Source organism: Thermobia domestica, chromosome 2 (genome assembly GCF_964235325.1).
Source record: "Thermobia domestica chromosome 2, izTheDome1.hap1.1, whole genome shotgun sequence".
Lineage (NCBI taxonomy): Eukaryota > Metazoa > Arthropoda > Insecta > Zygentoma > Lepismatidae > Thermobia > Thermobia domestica.
Genome location: NC_137455.1, coordinates 385,784,013 through 385,804,625, shown reverse-complemented (window position 1 = coordinate 385,804,625; position 20,613 = coordinate 385,784,013). Strand labels below are relative to the sequence as shown.

Sequence of the window (20,613 nt, the reverse complement as noted above, 5' to 3'; positions counted from 1 at the left end):
CGAGTGTTTTTCAATCCTTTCTCATTAAAATTGATATTAATTTCCTGCTAAAAGTTTCATAGTAAAAATAAAATACGTATATATTTACGTATTCTAGACTTATAAGCCTTTTAGATAGCGTATTAAAAAAAAATCGAGACCCACTTTACACCAGTGATCCGCAACCGGTGTGTCACGATATACCGGAGTGTCAGCACAGGATGAAAGGTGTGACGCGAATTTTTCATAATTATTATACTGTATATCGTATAAAAAATAAATTCTATTCCATTACTGTGTCAAGTATGAATACAATTATTTATTTTAATGGTGGGTATAATACACGAGGGTATTTTCATTATATTTTATACACTCCATTTACAGTGAATTAAAGTTCATAAATTATTAATAAATTTAGAACTTTATTTCTGTTTAATAATAATATAAATAATGATTATATTACATGCTTGTATTAGCAGTACGAATATCAACATTGCATGAGCGAAATCACATTTTGGTGTGCCGCGAGGAGCAAAAGGTTGTGGATCACTGCTTTACACGATGGCATAACACTATTCTGTTGCGACACATCGGTTAGGAAAGCTTACCTTACTCAATCGCTTTTTCACATGGCGTAGATAATTATAGATTGTGTATTAATAACTATTATCACCCTGAAGTTCATATTCATTCACCTAAAACTAAATATATTCCTTTTTGAGCAGTGAATTAATGAAATCAGAAAATGAGGAAAAAGAACTTCTAATGAGGTCTGACCGTGATGCTCAAAAACCGTGAAAAATGTCGAAGAATTCCTAATATTACATCCAACAAAATAAAAGGAACGAAAATGTTTGAATGGCATTTCGAAATTGAATTCCGAAAAGAGTTATTGGCAAAGTGCGAAAGAATTTCTGCAACTGAAAAAAAAAAAAAAAAATCATCTCAACAGCTTATTTTCATTTTATCTATCACCATCATTTCCCTCTCTAAATAATTCATACCTTCATTTATTCATCTCTTTGTGTGAAAATGTCAAATCGATTTCCTGAGTTATTAGTTTACAACGTTCCGTGCTTAATTACATTTACCGCTGGCGTTCACGATTAAAACCAAGTGATAAAAACAGAAGCCTTACCCGTACACAAATTATTATTTTTTTTTCGTTGTTTCAAAATATGGAACAGGTTATTTAACAGTTTGTTCATTACAATAGCCCATATGTCAAATTGAAATGAGAATTTTCCTTTTTACCTTGTATTTATGCGCTAATCCATTCAATTTTGAGACAGATCAGCAATACAACAAATATGTGAAGTTCAACAGAAGTAGGGCTCTCACACACACTTGTTAAAAAACGTACACGATAAAAAATTATATTCATCATTTAACATCAAAAGTATGGCATTTAAAAAATTATCCTGATTCTGATAGATGACATGATAGAAAATCCTTGTTACAACAATTTATACGTATTTTTCTACTGTAATTATCAGACATCATCATTATAGGCAGGTCACTTGCTGCAACTGAGAACCTTCCATGGTCCACGGTCTTCCGCTAACCTCTTCGTCCTTTTCTGTTTTGATATCGTCCATTAATAGTAGTATCCTTCACCCTCTCCCTCTCTTTCCTGCCACCACACCCTCTGAAACGTCCCTCAGATACAGTTCCTTCGTAGGCAATTTCCCAATCAGTTTCTCTTCCTCTTCTTAATAATATCTGAAATTATTCTTTTCTTCCCCACCATTTCTGACACCCTCTCATTCGTTTTCCGATTGACCCAGTCAATTCGTTCCATTCTTCTCCACACTCACATTTCGAAAGCTTCTAGTTAATTCTTCATCATTTTTGCGTAATGTCCGTGTTTCCTACCCATACAGTACAATACTCCACACGAAACATTTTATGAGTCTTTTTATCAACTCTTTATTCAAGGTTCCCAGCCCCCGCCAAGTGAACTTTGTGGTGGACAAACACCGTGTGCGTAGGTTTTCTCTGGGTTCTCCTTTTCCTCCCACTTTCTTCATTCCACCATTTCATTCATTACTCATCATCACCGTCTCCTTTAGCCTAACCGGCATAACCGTGGGACGTAAAACTCAAAGATTTCATTTCATTTTTTTCTTTATTCAAGGTCCCATAAAACAGTATGTTTTTCCTCCTACGGTTTCTTTCGCCATTCCTATCCTTGCTTTTATTTCACGTTCAAATTTCATATCCCCAGAATATGTTAAAGATTCAAATAAAGTATTTTTACAGTTTAAATAGTGGTAAACCAAAACTGCTTTTTAGATTTATGTTGTCTGTGGGTCGTCTGACCGGGGCCAAGAACAGATCTTAAGAATGGATTGACATTAATTTTGGTCAACGGGTCAACGGTCAGGAATTGAATTGAAACGAAATCTTTGAGTTTTACGTCCCACGGTTATGCCGGTTAGGCTAAAGGATGATGATGATAAATGAGTGAAATCGTGGAATGAATAAAGTAAGAGGAAACGGGAGAACCCCGAGGAAACCCACGCACACGGTGTTTGTCCACCATAAAGTTCAGTTGGCGCGAGCTGGGATCGAACCAGGAACCGCAAGCAACAGAGGTGAACGCTCTATCACTGAGCCACCTCGGCCCCCAGTCAGGAATTGAGTTCGTTCGTGAAGGCGATGTTGAAACCGGAAATGGTAGTAATAAATCACTTCCGATTTTAACGTTGATAATAATAGAGCAACAATTCTAATAAATAGCGAGAAGCAGTTTCCAGTAATCGAGTATGAGTTCCAAGACTACACTCCATCCTTACCTCTATACTAAAACCGAAAATTGATAACTATAACTTCCAGTTTAATATTTATCTTCATAGAGCAATATGAGATAGGTAGTGAGGTTTTCTTTTTTAAAATTAATGTAGCCTTCTGAGAATAGGTATTATCGTTTCTGTTAACCTCATATTGAAACCAGAACTGGTAGAAATCAATCACTTCCGGTTGATTGCTTTAGAGTTAAAACGGTAATAGGTAGTGGAAAGTGAGTACCTACACTCAAAATTCTCAATTGATCCCAGTGGGTATATGGTTGTCTCTGGCGCAAGAGACCCGGGTTCTTCCCCGTGAGAAATCAAATGGTTCGGATCCTATAATAAGCTGTAGGCCCACATCTCTTATAGCTTCAATGTTAAAAGGGATGCTAAACTCTAAATCAGACAACGGTAAACTTTTTACAGGTTTTTAGCAGTAATACGATACGATTTAATTATATATTTTCATCTTTACACATTCGTGCTACAACTGATTTTATGTGTGAGAAATGACTCGAAGATATCATATCATTTCACTTTACTACTTTCTGTAACAATTCCAAATCATTTTTGTTGGATTTCTAATAGTGCTTTAAGAAGTCAAAATTTCTCAAGTTGGAATTCTTCGAGTAGTTTATTGACTTGTACTTAGCGTACATTTTTTCAGCAGCAAAGTTTAAAGTGGAACCTGAACCAGTATACTGCGTTCAATGGCAATCAAAATCCGGACCTCCTGCAGCAGACACACTCCCTAGTCATTCGAGGAAATCTTGAATGTCTGGTGGAGCAAATGTAGGCTATGTACGGACGACCGTCATCTTAATTTGAATCGATACCAAGACATTTTCACTGCGTTACTGAGCGCGAAAATATGAGTGTTGGCACTGAAAATCAAACCAATAAGGTCATTCAGATTAGAAACAAGCTTATTATTATCTTTGTCATTTCACTGGTATAATATATACTTCTATACTCCGTTCAAAATAAGAAACGAATTGATATTTAGACAAAAACTGTTACTCTGCTATCACATAATGAGTATCCCGCTGAAAAGTCCTCTATAACTACTTTCCATTAGAAAAAATGAAATCTTTGAGCTTTATGTCCCGCGGTTATGCCGGTTAGGCTAAAGGAGACGGTGATTATGGGAAATGAATGAAATGGTGGAATGAAGAAAGTGGGAAGAAACGGGAGACCTGAGAAAATCCACGCACACGGTGTTTGTCCACCACAAAGTTCACTTAGCGGGGACCGGGATCGAACCCGGGACCCCAAGCACCAGAAGTGAAAGCTCTACCACTGAGCCACCGTGGCCCCTTACTTTTCATTAGAGAAGGTAGAGTTATAGAGGACGCCTTAGTAGGGATTCGCACCAGACGAGTCGAGACAGGACTTTCATGACAAAATTCGAGTCGAGACATGGCTCTTCCAATAGTAAAATATGCATTTTTCCAGTCGAGACATCACTTTTACAACACATTTTCGAGACAAGACAGCCACAAATCTTGTCTCGTGCGCATCCCTACGCCTTAGCAGCATACTCATGATGTTTCAACAGAGAAACAGTTCTTGTCCAAATGTCATTACGTTTTTGTTTTTTGTTTTTTTAAACAGGGTATAATAATGAATTTGTCTATCAACATTAAAAAAAAAAGGAAAAAAGAAAAGAAAGAGTACGATCTGTGTGTTAATAACACAGGAAATTTTCTTATAATATTAAATGTCGTGATACACCTGTTTAGAAAGTGTGTACAATCCCACATTTTTGTGTCTGACTAATGACGTGTTATAACGTTAGTTAGTAAAGGAAAAAAGAAAACAGAGCCTCATAAATTAGTAGGATAGCTGTAAAAGCAATGGAGAAACATGTTGCATCATCCATTATTTATACCGTGGAGTAAAGGATTTTGAAGTGACGTTAGTATAATATTATTCAGATCTTCTGACCTTGAATGCAAGTGGAAACACAATATGTTCGAAGTACGACGTGTTGCACTTACTTTTCACTTATGAAGATCGATCATATATCTCTATACCTTCAGTTTCTCCTCTTTTTTTCATACATGACTAGTTATTTTAATTGATTTTTAAAAATTAAAATAAAAAAGAACTTCAAAAATCAACAACTTGCTTTTAAAGGTACTAGCAGCGTTCACCCCGCTTCGCTGCGGTCACCCCGGAACGCAATAAACTTTGTTACTTAGATAATTTTTACTTTTTCGCTTTCAAGTGATATGATAAAAACCATAGAAGATTGCAGTAAATCTTAACATTATATCGCCTGTCATTTATCTTAACCCGCCCCGCTTCGCTGCGGTCATCCCGGTGCTGGCATATTGTAAAAGTGTCTGTAAAAATAAGCAAATCAATTAAAAAATTTTAAACAGAAGATTCAAGCTATTTTCCGCTGTATATCGCCTGTCATTTATGTTAACCCGCCGAGTGACACGGTCATGCGGGTTGCATATAAATACGTTTATTTTTACCTATGATGAACTAATAACAAAGGATTTGTACGTTATGGACACTTGAATGGTCAATTATCTCAAGACACTGGTAATTAAAAATTAAAGTGATATGATAAAAACCATCTAGGGTCCAAATCCTAATAACCCCCCAAAAATGAAAGAAATTGGTTCAGCCGTATTAGCGTGATGAGCGGACAAAATTTTGTACGTTCTCTTTTATATATATAGATTTCTTATACTGTTTTTTTTTAAATCAAAATATTGCGGGAACACTAAAGAGTACTAAAAAGAATTATTGCCTAACGGTAGTGCCACTCATAAAAAGTGTCCACCGCTGAATACATTTTAACTCCGCTTTTTATACTGGGAGTAATTTCGGGATGCTGAATTATAGAAGCTATTTTGGGATATATATGGGGTGAAGACAAAAATTACTTTAAAATTGGAATATTTAGCCCTTTAGGCTACGGGAAATGGAATGAAAAATGTGGGAGGAAACGGAAATATCCCGAGAAAACCTACGGACACGATGTTGTTCACCACAAACTTACTTGGCCGGGGATCGAACCCTAGACCGCGCGCGTCATAGGTAAGCGCTCTAACACTGAGTCACCGTGCCTCCTCCAGTAATTTCATTGCACTCAGCATCAGTAAATTAGTAAGAAAAACACAGTTAGAAATGCACCCAGGAGTGGGTACTTCACTATTTTCATAAGCTGTACTCAAAGATCCCAAATTTGAGGGTATTTTTCTCATGACCTCATAGTCTTTTGATATTTAGCGTCTTAAAATTAGAAGAATTTATCCAAGCGTCTGAATTTTATAAGTAGTGGTGTTAGCGTTAGCACCTTTCTCTGCATTAGGGGGTTCGGTGGCTCAATGGTAGACCACTTACTTCTGGTGTGTGGGGTCCCTGGTTCTATCTCCGGCTAAGTAAATTTATGGTGTGCACCATCGTGTCCATGGGTTGTCTCGGGGTACTCCCGTTTCTTTCCAGGAGGCGCGGTGGCTGAGTGGTAGAGCTTTCACCTCCGGTGTTTGGTGTCCCTGGATCGATCCCAGCTCGCGCCGTGTGGGCTTTGTGGTGGACAAACACCATGCTCGTGTTTTCTCGGAGTTTTCCCGTTTTCTCCCACTTTCTTCATTCCGCCATTTCTCTCATTTCTCATCATCACCGTCTTCTTTAGCCTAACCGGCATAAGGGTGGGACGTAAAACTTAAAGCTTTCATTTCATTTTCCCGTTTCTTTCCATATTTCCATTCAACCAATTCTTCTACTATAATTTACTTACCTTAATTATTAACGTCTCCCTTAGACTAAAGCAGTACTTCTCAACCGATGTGTCGCGACACACTGGTGTGTCACGCACTCCCTAATATGTGTCCCGAAATTTTAGAATTAAAAAAAAAAAAACACACAAAGAATTTAATAATAATTAGTTAAAATCGAGACGAACTGTACCAGTCAACACCTCCAGCGGTAGCAATAATGCTCAGTGCTATATACAGTTATTATAAAAAAACTAATTCGTTTCAATATTATAATACCTATTATTATTATTATTATTATTATTATTATTATTATTATTTATAATAAAAATATCAAACAAATGTGTTGCGATGTCCTGGGCGCTCAATAAAGTGTGTCGTGAGTAAAAAAAAAAAAAAAAAAAAAAAAAAAAAGTTGAGAACCACTGGTCTAAAGAACGTAATCGTGCAATGTTAAACTGAAAGATTTCTTCCTCTGCGTAGTTGTTTAGCATTTAGAAATACTGCTTAATGAAATAGTACGTTCTCCACTGTCAAAGAACAATCCTCAAATCAATTGTCACATCATCACATCATGGGCTTACTAGGTAAAACTATGAACAACGAAGAACAGCTGAAAAATACTGACTATTTCACTGAGCTGCTGGGGCTGGTGGGGTGATCCTGTAATCTAGCAGTTGGAGGCGAGATAGTGTGGTGGGTAATGGCTTAAATTTTGACGCTTCTACAAGCGTGATGGTAGAAGCATCTGCAAACTGTACTAGTTCGGAGGCACTTTTGATCATTCATAACTTCGATGTTGTACAGATATATATGTAAGGGCAGCACAGAACAAGTGCGTCCGAAGGAAATTTTCTAGGGGAGGCATCTCCATGGTTGCTATATTAGTCTGGTATTTAATATACATGGTTTGCTATATTACGTATACATTTTCATGAGGTTGGAGCGGGGCGGTCCCCTGCCCCCTTTGGGTGCCTATGGCATAGAACACAAGAACTTAAAACTATTTTACTGAGGAGTACTGTATTTATTTCTACGACAAAATTACGTACAGAAATCATTATATTTTATTGTCCTTTGATTTCTGTAATGCCTTGAGAAAAAAAAATGAAAAAGTTGAAATGCGAAATAGAATTACTGAGAATAAAAATAGATATGTATCTTTTTGAGTTCGCTTTAACAATTAAGGAAGTAGGACAATGTAAAATTTTACTTTTTCCCAGTTAACATTTTCTTTTCACATGAGTCCGCAGTTAAACCTGGACTTGAACTACAAGCCATGTCTCTTTATACGAAAGATAAGAACACTCGTAAGTTTCGTCACGGATGAGTTGAAGGAACGATGATAAAGTAGACGATAAAAACCTGAACTCAGAGTTCTCTATGGCTTTACCCAACACCAAAGGACAAAACACTAAGTTTGTTTTTATTGTTTAAGTTGGTTTCCTGTGGATCATTCAAATATGAAGGAAAAAATCGTCCAATGCAAATTTTAAACGTAATTTCTCAATTCAACTAAAATAGTACCTGACCGTCACTTCATGGTTAACGTTCTTATCGTTGGTATGGAAGACACGGGTTTGATTCCTGGCGAGAGTAAATATGGCTGGACCTCAGGTTAAACCAGTGATCTCCAACCTTTTTCATTGACGACTCACTTTACTCAATACCACACGACATAGCAACACATTTGTTTGTTTTCTATTAATAATATTATAAATTACAGAAGAGTGAGACTAATTAGTTTCTATTATATAGTGACTGAATGTAGTACTGAGCACTGCTGCTGCTGTTGGAGGCGTTGACCGGTACAGCCTGTCTCAATTATCATGATTGTTAAATTCTAAAATTTTGCGACACACTCTATGGTACTGCGTGACACCCTAGTGTTTCACGACATGCCGGTTGCAAATTACTGGGTTAAGTTGAAGGTGAATGTTTCCTATTTTATGATGACCGAGAATACTGTGGCTGAGTGATAGCTCGCTTACTTCTGGTACGTGGGATCACAGGTTCGATCCCGACCACATAAGTTTCTGGTGGACAACACCGTACTCGTGCGTTTTTTCGGGGTACTCCCGTTTCCTCCCACATTCTAATTCCACCAATTGCTCCATCGTCATTCACTTGCCTTAATCATTCATCTCCCTTAGCCTAATGGACATAATCGCGGAGTGTTAAAATAAAAAGATTTCATTTCATTTTGACAGGATGATCAGACTTTCCAATTTTAATGGCGCTGTTACTTTTTTTTAGAAAGTATCCCGTTGTCTCCCAGAAAAATGCAAATGGGAAGCAACATGTCGCGCTTTAAAAACAGTGTCCCATTCTTAGCTTGTAATTACGTAGCGTAGTAGTAATTTCTTGTATGGACTTCTACAGTGGTTTGGACGAAAGATTAACCATTCTACAAAAAAATCAGTCATAAAAAATATAACATTCAAGAGACAAAAAATGTCCCTAATCCTGCTTCTTATTAAATGTGACAAGATGATATTTAAAAAATTAGATTAACGTTAAATGTGTAAACATCTGGATTTTTGAAAAGCTCCAGGAAGTAGCTTGAAAACTCAAGTATAATAATAATAATAATAATAATAATAATAATAATAATAATAATAATAATAATAATAATAATAATAATAATAATAATAATAATAATAATACGCAAGTACAGTTCATCAACGGCAGAGTTACACAAAATTTATTGCCTAATTTTCTGATATAATGAAGTTGATACGAATGTTATGTACAGTCCTGTTCAAAAAATCGTGGCCACTAATCTTGGTTTAGAAGTCCATATTATTCAATATGTAGGAAGTTCTAACCCACTGACCCTAAATAAAAGCCTCAATGGACCAAAAAAAATCTATATTTCTTTGATTTAATTCTCACTGTGGATAGGTTTACGCAGAGAGACACGTATAGCCAGAATTTTTAAAATAAGACTGCTTAACAATTCTTGTCACCTGGATTATACCATTTAAAAAATACGTTATTTTATATACGTTCATTCCATAGTTCATTATGGACCCAATTTTACTTTTTTTTTAATACTCCAAGTTAAGAGGGCACAGTAGCTCAGTGATATACTGCTTATCTTGGGTGCATAGGGTTATCGGTTCGATCCATAAGTTTGTGGTGGACAACATCGTGTTCGTGGGTTTTCTCGGGGCACTACCGTTTCCTCCCACTTTCTCATTTCGCCAATTCATCATTCAATTCTTTAATCATCGTCCCCCTTGGCCTAAAAGGCATAATCGTGGGACGTTAAATTCAAAGATTTCACTTTTCCAGCAAGTTAAAAACCTAGAAAGGGTCACATTTTCGAAAATTGAGTACCATGATTAGGGCCGGCAAAATTTGTCATATCTATCTTTTTAAAATAAATATTTCTTGTTGGAAACAGACTTCATGACGATGGTAGTTAAATTTACTAAGCTGAGCTTCTATTTGAATACTAGATTCATAAATCATGTTTTAAGTCGAACTAGTTTAAGGTCACATGGACAATGCTAAAAGCAAATGATCAAACAAATCCCAGCATGAATTGCTTGATTGTTGCGTCAAATACAAGAACTCAATTCTCGAACACTAGCGAACACCTGTTCCATTTAGTTAGTTATCACAGATTTGATATGAAAACTACAATTGTCTTTGTAACAAACAAGTTCCTTATCATTGAAACTGGAAACAAGTTTTTTTTTTTTAATGTAATAGTTGTAGAAGGAAAATCAAGAAACGAAGATAAAAGAGCTAGCTGCAGTGGAATTGCAAACTGACATATTGAAATTGAAAAGGTTTACCATCTTTCTTCTGCTGGTATGTTTGCTTTATCGTTCACTAATATAATTGATTATTATTTAACGAAAGAAAAAAACAGACACAACGAGACTATTTGTACTGAGGCATTTCTGAGTGCGAGTGCACTTTCCCTTCACTTCATTGTTTATAATGGGGTAGCATACTTAATTTTTTTCTGGCGAAAGGGGCGAGTGACAAATTGACTAGGGCCGGCCCTGATTTTGCTATGTATCTCAATTCAAGAATCAAAAATAACCTTATAATTTAAGAAAACACAGTCTTGTTGACGCTGATTCATATCACTGGTAGGCAAAAGCAAGCCATGGGATTCTTTTCTTCGTCTATCATCGAAGCCGGAAGTGATAAAATGTAGTAAAGCAGATGCTACGCCCAAATGTTATTGTTATGAATGAAATCTTTTGAAACCATCGTACACTCACTTAAACCGCTACATCCGAAGAGGATTTCAATACAAAGTGCAGAAACTCTTGATTATTATAGGCCTATGTCATACATAAATCTGAAGGGTTTGAGCGCGAAACTTGTAACCTAGTAAAACTATTAAAATCAAATTACACGAAACGTCTACGGTGTTGGCTAAGAATGTAACCGCAATACGCGACGCCGGTGCTCAATGCATCCAGAGCAGAGAGCAAAGAAGACTTTTCACTTGCAGCTAAACTTCAGATTCTGACATTTGAGTCCAAAGTGGAGTAGCACATTTTATAGAAAAGACACTTACCAAGAAAGGATGTAAAGTCTTCCGGAAGTCGCCTGTGCAATGAATGGTTTTGGAACAGCACAAGAATCCCAATCCAGAGACAAAACACACAGAACGGGCGGCCGAACACTCTCTCTAATCTGAGTCAGTTGAGTTGTCGGTCTTTTCCCGGCTGCTTTACTCTCAGTTCGAGCAACCCGCTTATCGACCGACTCTCTACCATATGTGCATCACCCAGCCCCGCCCATCATTTTCCATATTAGGGCATCTGGTGACGTAGGCCGTGACGTCAGTCATCCAAGCAGCAGGCGAAGGAAGGGATCCACGGAAATCTGCAGGTTCATTTCTTTCTATCCCTCTTCCTCCTTTTGATTCACAGACATCCCGTCGTGTCATGTGCAATGTTTATCAACGCTGCACGAGACGAGGAATCGAACCACTACCTCACGTATTTTTATAGAAAAAAATCACAGATTTATGTATATACGTATATATATATATAACTATAACATCAGTAGAGATGCATTAATCTCTGCTGCTAGAGTCCAGAGCTTCTGCCGGGTCTGCCGGATGAAGCACGTTCAATAGGGTGATGTGTGGTCAGGGCATCGATTCTCAGCGCCTTTCTTTCTGGCTTTCTAAATTATACTTTGATACGCTCCATTCAAATAATTATGCCATGATTACTAAGCCAACAACGAAAATTATATGCTCCACCCGGAATTAACCATTTCGCTTTCAGAATGACGTGTGCATCCTGTACAAGCATCTGACTACCTGTGTAATGAATTTACAATTAGGGAACACACAGTTCTTGCATACACGGCATCCTAATTCTCAGCCTGTTCCCCTACTGCAGCTTGCCATATTCCTTATTGAACCAAGGGGAAAAAGAAATTGGCCATCCTACCCTGCTCTAATAACTTAGTAGCCCCTTCTACCTACGTTATGGTAAGTGGGCTAGAACCAGCCTTCAGACAAAACACTTAGACAAACAGAACTCAGGCAAAACAGAACGGAGCAAACACAGGTTACAGGTACCACCCTTAGACCCAGTACCCAGTACCCAGTAATAGAACCCAGGACCCAGTAACAGAACCAGCCCTTACTACGGTTTAAAGCCATGCTCCGAACATAGTAATGTGTCATATCGTGGTCAAATAGGTAAAGTGTTTGCTTTTTGTTCGCGTAGTTCCAGCTTACATTTTCCGTGGGGGATACTATCCTGATATTTCTCTGGTAGAAATATTTTTTTAAAAAATGAATCAGGATGGTCGGCCATCGAATTCGAAACGGGAATACTCCGACTGTGACGCATGAACGCCAACTGGTCAACATTGCATTGTGAGTACCTAGATTAGGCGTGAATCGTTCCGAAAAACAATCGGTTTGAACATATACAGAAACAAGTGTGCAGAGGGCTCAAGTGAATCGTTCCCTACCGCTCACATGAGTTGGAAGTAATTCTCAACCTGTGGAACAGGAAAATCAATTATTAGCGGTGATAATGCGTAATACAGATGAGCGATTAGTGTTCTTGCTTCTCAGTCAGAAGATTCCTGGTTTGACTCCCGCGAACAACATTCTGAAACAAGTTTTTCAGGAGGGTTTCGTCAGTCCTACCAAGCGAATGCTGGGATAAAACTTTTAATACAGACCTTTGTATTTGGAAGTACCTTAAAGCTTCAGTAAATAATATTTATAGTAAAGAAGGACATTAGTATTGGTCATATACATGTTTCACTTCAGAAGCTCACAATTACAACACAATGGTTAAGTCTGAAATTTGTTTTAATATGTTTCTTAAAATAATGAATTAAAGTGTTGTAATTGGGTGACTGGGAAGCTGCGGTGTAAGGCGTCTATCTACCAAATGGCTGACTACTTTGTTTCTTTCGCTAATACATTTAATACTCTCGTATTACCAGTCCGGTCAAGCCTCTGTCAAATGGAAACCTGGGAGTTAAAAGCTTCCGGGCTCTGATTACACTTCCTGATGAACCGAAGTCTAGAAAATATGAAGCCTTACTTCTCATTGCTTCGAATCAGGGGTGGATTAACCACTAAACAAAATAAATACGTGTGCTTAGGGCATCACGGGAAGAGAGCATTACATAATTCCTGATAAACATGAAACAGATAAAAATAAGAGAACAGACATCGAAGAAATAGCAGAGATTTTTTCTTTTCAAAGTGATGTCTCACATAATGTCACTTCGCTTCTACTAACATTGACAGGTACTGTATTTTCAGTGCTGCCAAAAGCTGATTTGATGCTCCATTAAGTTTAGTCAACAACAAACAAATTAAAACAAGATTCAGTCATGCTGAATTTCAGTAGCGTACGCAGAAGTTCGTCAAGGGGGATAGTTCAATCTCCCAAATTCATATATTTTTAGGTGTTTGTAAACATATTTGAATATAGTAAATATTTATTTTTACATATTTTACTCAAGGAGGGGGCTTAAATCCTGAACCTCCTTAGGGTACCCTATTGCTGATCTTTATAAAATAACTGAAGACAATATTGAGTGTGCCTTTCCAAAATAAACAATGACTTTCGTGTATTTTTAACATTAAGGGTCGCGAATTCCTCAGCTTAGCGTTCATTTTCTCAGTTGCATTATATACTTTTTAAGAAATCCCATCAGAACAACTGTGCAATAGAGCAGGCTGGATGACTTACCTCTTAAGTATACAAGCAGACAGGGTCGGATCCAGGACCGACTTCTGGGGGGGCAGTGGGTTGTCATACTGCTACTTTTAAGTGCTCCAAACTTTGCGATGGGTTTTATTTATATATATAAAATAAGAAAGTTTTCTCTTCATGGGGGGAGGTGATCACCCCGATCTCCCCCCCCCCCTGGAAGCAGACGTGTTACGTAGAGGATCTGGTCAGACTTTTTAAAAAAAAGAAAGAAAGAAAGAACAAGAAAACTTTTGAAACAAATTTTTCATCTTACTGTAAGTTTTGTTTAATTTCGATAAATAAAATATTGTTTTAGGGGTTACTTTTCTTTATATTTTGAATTAAATATATATGAGACACCAAAATCTTTGAGTGTGTAGGGCATCTAAGGATCTTAATCCAGACCTGCTTCAAGGCTCCTATAGCTGGTCTGTTCCAAATTAAAAATACTGTTTATCTTTTAATTGGGGAATACTTTCGGATCACGCTATTGATCATTACAGAGTTACGGACCTGAGTTTACAAAATACAGCGAAAAATAAAGCCTTCCAGATGTATTTTCAAGAAGGTTTTAGGTCATTCCAAGTCAAGTGTATCAGAGCTCCCAGCTCGATCATCCTCAATCTAATAATATTTGCTGGAAAGGTTCTATCCCTTTTCAGGGAAAGTGCTAGGCAACCAAAAGAATAAAGTACAAGGAAATGTGTTATTATTCATTTTTTTTACCACTTTCCTTCACCGTCTGTGCTGTAAGTTCCTTGGAATATACGATACCTATACCCCGTGGTTGCACTTTAAAGTGAGGCCTGAACCAGTGCTTCCCACCGAAAATCGAACCCGAAATTCACTGAACAAAGGCAAGCGGCTATAGCCAGTAGATAAGGGGGATTTGTAAACACCCTGTATTCTTAGGATTCCAATCAAGGTTACAGATGAAGATTTTATTGAAAAAGATCCAACAGCTTTCAGTTAAATCAAGTCATACATGCAACTACCGTTAGAAATGGAATATTTTGTTTTACGATAGAGGCTGACGTGTCAATGGTTAGTGAAAAAGAATGGAGAAAAAAAAAAAAAAGAAAAGAAAAGGGAGTACCCCAACAAAATTAACGGACATGATATTTTCTACACTCACATGATTTGAGATAGAACCCTAAATCAATCATTCAAATGTGAGAGTCCTACCACTGTGCTCCGGCACTTCTTTTAGACCTTTATAACGTAATCTCGATGTGTGTGTGTGTGTTATGATCCTAATTCATCGTGAAGCTAAAGTTTCCAACAGAAAACTCCGTTGTCACAAAGCTTGTTGTCAGATGAAAATGTCAGGACCGTTATATTAACTGTGAACGCTTTGTGAGTTCACTGCGACATTTTCTTGTTATTTTTGTTATCTCTGTGATTTCTCGTTATCTTCACTGAACTTTCAGAAGACTTTCATTTACAGTTAATCTCTTAAGATGGCGATAAGTAGGACAAAAGAAATTACACTCAGACAGTGGTAAATTATTCTTTCTTTTGTCTTTCATACCATCTCGTTCTGTTTTCTGTCATAACAGCGCCATCTACAACGGACATGTTTCAGAAAAGGAATGAGTTTTCTAATTCTCGTGTAGAATTGATTTTTTTTTTTTTTTTTTTTTTTTACACGAATATGTTTCTACTTCACGTTTTACAACCTGTAACTGTGTACTTGTATGCAGAACCGGATTTAAGAATGATGAGACCCCAAGCTACTGAAGGTAATGAGACCCTTTATATGTCCAGCTGTGCAACCTGTCCATGCAGAACGCAGGGACCCTAATACCGAAATGAACAAACGACTAATTTTTTATTGAGTAGTCTAACAGAGGAGGGCCCCATTACTTACATCATAAGAACCTACACAACACAAATATCGTTGAAAATATCGTAAGCTTTATTTTATTTTATTTTTTACCTTATATATTTATTGGAAATGTACACCCAGTCCTTTCTTTTCCCTTTAATTTTTTTGACCCCCAAGAAAGTGGGGCCCTAAGCTACAGTTTGTTCAGCTTATACACAAATCTGGCACTGTTTGTTTTGATAAATTAAAACAGAACAACACATTGAGCAAGGCTATGTGATAATAAGCAAAAAAAAAGTAACAGTTTCAACACAATAACAAGCAGTCTCTTCATCAGACTTCCACTCTTTCTCTGAAAGTGCTCAACAAATGCCGATGCCATTTTAATTACGTAAATAAGGAGATCTCCCTTAATCACATTGGTGTTCTCAAACAGATCTTTGTTGAATGCACGTCAATGAAAGGAAAAAAGCCAAACCAATACCATAAATATATACTATTTACCTGGGCATTAATTGGAGCCCCTCCGTGGCTAAGCGGTTAGCGTACGCGCCTTTGGCGTGGGAGACCCGGTTTCCATTTTAAGTGGTAGCTCATGTGGTTCGAATTTCACGTTAATCAGTAGGTCCCGTCTCATATAGCCTCGCTGCTGAAAGGGACGTTAAACTCAAAATCAACTGTACATTAATTACGAGCTTGTGAGTGGTCTAATGGATAGCATGCTCCAGGCGCGCGTCGTGAAATATTTGCTGAGAGACGTCCAAAATATTTTAGAGGGAAAAAGGGGATAACTTGTTATCTGTTAAACAATATAGTTCTGTTAAGTTAGTGTAGAAATGTTAGTCGAATTACGAAGTTTGGGAGGAGTTCGAATTTGGTGGATCCCCCGTAGGTGCGCCTCTGGCATACTTTTCTTCTGTTGCATGATCGCAAAGAGAGCGGAGAACAACCATCTATGACGTTTATATACAGTAGGGATGGCCGAATTTTCCGGGAATCGAGATTTATTATATGGATTTCGGATTTTTCCGAAATCCGGGATTTTGTAAGTTCCGGAATTTTTTTCGAATTCGGGAATTTTTCCAATTTTACTTTCCTAATTCCAGAAAGTAAAAATTTCGGAATTGGCCATCCTTAATATCGAGTAGAAGTAGCATAATTGTCATTTTCTGGACTTTCTCGAAAACTACGCATGAGAGTTTACACGCACCCACATCTTTTATTCAGCTTAATCGGATCTATCATTTTTTGTCTCATTCTTAGACATTTTTCTAATTAGAAACTTGCATAATATTTTGTCAAGTTGGAAAAATGTGTTAAAGGGAAAACAGGCGACTACAGTCTCTCTGATACACTTGATGATAATCGCGAGTGAAAACAGGTCAAAAACATTTTCATTAACGTTCTAATAACGAGATTTGGCTTTGGCACACGCGAATGACAACGCCATTGTTCAATCTCGTTCGTTGACATGATGTTATTGGAAATTGATGATTGAAGGCACACTCGATGCCGTCCAAACAACTGTCAGGGAAGGAAATATATGTCAACGGCGTCGCAATGGCAACCATTATATCAGTTACATTAACACCAACACTCTTTAACAATATCAGACGCAGCGATCATGTTTCGTTTCATCATGTCTGTTGAGGGAAGTTGACAGCGGCCCTACTTCCACATCTCTCTTGTGTTTTAAGAAGCTGTCACACAACATCCCGTTGAACTCTAATGTTTGTAACTTTTTCTCTCTTGTTTTATACAGAATGTTCTAACACATATTCGATAAACTTTATACTAGTGTAATCCTACACTGCTTATTGGCCTAGGTACTTACACAACGGAGCTTCAGATTGAAAATGATATCACGATATACTAGAGTTGCCAACAGTCCGGTATTCTACCTAGGGATGCGCACGAGACAAGATTTGTGGCTGTCTCGTCTCGAAAATGTGCTGTAAAAGTAATGTCTCGACTCGAAAAATGTATATTTCTCTATTGGAAGAACCGTGTCTCGACTCGAATTTTGTCAGGAAAATCCTGTCTCGACTCGTCTCGTGCGCATCCCTAATTTTAACAGACAGTTCGGTTTTTGACCTTCTTGTCTGGTGTCCGGTACGATCTCAAAACCGGACGTTAAATATCCGGTAAATTGTCCTCTTACTAGTCCAATTCAGATTATTTTGGAGTGACGAAAGGAATCGTTTGTCGATGAACATGGTTAAAGTAGAGCATATAGCTAATGTGGAATGGCAGAAGTACAGGAATGTGGAATGGCCGAAACTTCATAACGAGGAACTGCATACCAAACAGTACTGTTTACCAAGCAATTGTTAGATGCATTAGTCTCGGAGGCTCAGGCACGCAGATTATGCAGCCAGAATAGAAGAAAGTAAAAACACTTTCAAAATTTTGACTTGAAACTCAATCGGAAAAACACCATTAGGAAGACCTAGGCACAAATGGAAGGGTAATATTAAGATGGATCTCGTAGAAATAGGAATACAAAATAGAAACTGGACCTGGTTGGCTAACGGCAGAAGTCAATGGAGAGGTTTTGGAAACGTGGCATTGAACCTCTGGGTTCTATAGGCCATAGAATTAGTTAGTTAGTCTTTTAGCTTTAGGCTAAACTGACATTATCGTTGGATGTGAAACTAAATAATAATAATAATAATAATAATAATAATAATAATAATAATAATAATAATAATAATAATAAACTTCATCAGTCCCTGGTGTACCTTCTTTCCACGTCATACTCACTCATAACTAACAAGTCTAGAGAAAATGTCGGAACTAATATTGGGAATGGTGTCACGAGGATGCTACCAAAAAGTGCTGGAGTTCAGCGGGATGTTGTATGTCATGTGGTTATTTGAAATATTTCTACTTAACCCAGCTAAAACAATTCTTACAGATACACATTACTTTATCAAAGGTGACCATGGGTTTTCTCTAAGTACTCCCGTTTTCCTCCCACTTCCTCATTCCGCCAATTTTTCCATAATCATTCACTTGCCTTAATCATCGTCTCTGTTAGCCTAAAGGCCACAATCATAGGAGATTAAACTGAAATATTTCATTTTTTTTATTATATTCCACTAAAGACGACGAGAATAGTTGAGTGGCTCGGGAGAACACAATGATAAGCGCCTCTTCCGATTAAACTGAGTTATTAGGAACAATGGGTTGTGATCGAGATCAAATCACACAAGAGTATGTAGGTTGTTTAATTTCGGGAATGTATATGCATTGTTTGGTATGTGTAATTGCTTTGAATTGCATGAGAATGCTCAACCTTGTTTTCCAGATTACTCGAAAGTTAAAAAAATAAATAAATAAATAATAAAAAATGTAAGATATCTCGCCCGAGCCACTCAGTTGTGAACCGTAGTGCTTCCAAATTTGTGACAAGAGATGAGAAAATATTAATGAATGTGATGTTGAACGTTAAATATGAGACTTTCGGATGTCTACCATATATCAAAGAATTTCAAAATTCTCGTACGAAAGGAACGTCTTTAGGAAGCTAGTTGAATCCGTAGACAACTCCTAAACTCCTGGCTAAATTAGATGAGAATCGCACCCCTTTCTTTCAAATAAATAGCTGACTTGTTTAAAACAGAGAAAGCTCTCCGGGCTTAACTCCAGCAGACACAATAGCAAACACATATTCAGCATAAGCCACCCGTTTCCTGAAGATCGACAAAAAAACAAAGGGAAAAAAGGTAAAGCACCTCTCGACATCATTACTACCAAGCATAGAAGATGCTGGAGAACTGCCAGCTCCCATAATAGCTACCATAAAAAAGAAAGCAACCTTGCTGGCGGCAATGCCGTGAATGCATTTCCTGAAGGCCTAGCAGAGATCAAGGCCAGCGTTCCTTCCAGAGCCAGGTGAAGGAGCACAACATAACATTGCAGCTGCGAGGCGAGGAAGGAATAGAAAAGGACGAGCCACGAGCAGTGAACTTGCATTCATCTCTTGAAGAACATCACGTTTACCGAGGTCACGAGTTTACATTTATTCGATTTTTTTTTTTTTTTTTTTTAACTTAGTCATCTATCTGCAAGGAAACACGCTTTCTTATTTTTCACATAGTAACATTCGAGAATCCAGTCTTAAATTCCCAAAGAGCATAAGTTGACCAAGTATGAATGTTAACTTGGAAGCTCTTTGGTCAATTCATCTCGATTTTCATGACACTTATTGTTGCTTTCCTACTCGAACTGCGCTAATCCTTGCATCCAAGTACGTCCCCATTTTTTTTTTTTTTTTTTTCACGACTCTAGGTAAAGGCTGCGTAACCAGCGCCCACTAACTACAGTGCTAGCGAAGACCGTGTTGTTCAAGTAAATGTAAATATTCAACTATCACCAATAGATGGCAACACATGTCCCCTTATCTTTCCAATATATTTCGTAGGGAGCGACAATATTCAAAATAATTCAATCAAATTCAAGAGATCAATATTCAAATTTTGTTCAAAGACAAGTTGAATTAATAATCGGAAAATAATCCATGCTGTTTCTTGATATATTGTTTCTTTCATGGTTGGGATAACTTAATTTTACTTTTCAGAAACATGCTCCCAATAATGAAGCTCAACAATGAAAGAAATAATACACCAAAAAACTGCATGGACTATTCTTCGATTATTGATTCAAATTGTCTTTAGAGAAAGTCTGAATATTCTTCTCTTGAATTCGATTGAATTATTTTGAACATTGTAGCTCCCTACAAAATATATTGAGAAGACAGCGGGCATGTTCTGCCATCTATTGGCGATAGTCGAGTCTTAATTTTTACCTTAACGGTAATTGCAAGAACACAGACTAAAGATCTGATAAAAAAAAAAAAAAAAAAACGCAGCAGACCTTAGGGAGGACAGGGACTACCACCCAGCTTGTGACACTCATGCTTTTGGGGTGGCTGTAACGTAGTCGCTAACACTCTCGTCTTTGATGCGAGGAGTCCCGGATTCGATTCCCAGTGGAGAGACTCGGTGGAAAAAGTGTAAAACTTATTCAGGCCACCAACCTTAAGTAAGGTTTTTCTCGGT

The 20,613-nt window shown here is 37.4% G+C and overlaps 1 protein-coding gene across 3 annotated transcripts in view; it reads right to left on the bottom strand.

Annotated features, from left to right (window-relative positions):
- LOC145678893 (uncharacterized) overlaps positions 1 to 20,613 on the bottom strand; it is a 199,220-nt gene that overhangs the window by 162,108 nt on the left and 16,499 nt on the right. For 2 of the 3 annotated variants that reach the window (XM_081749475.1, XM_081749477.1), the window contains exon 1: positions 11,055 to 11,240. The exons of the other annotated variant lie outside the window; for it this stretch is intronic. The gene's annotated coding sequence lies outside the window, so the exon portion shown is untranslated. Of the gene's footprint in view, positions 1 to 11,054; positions 11,241 to 20,613 lie in introns of those variants that run through there. 3 annotated transcript variants of the gene reach the window in all.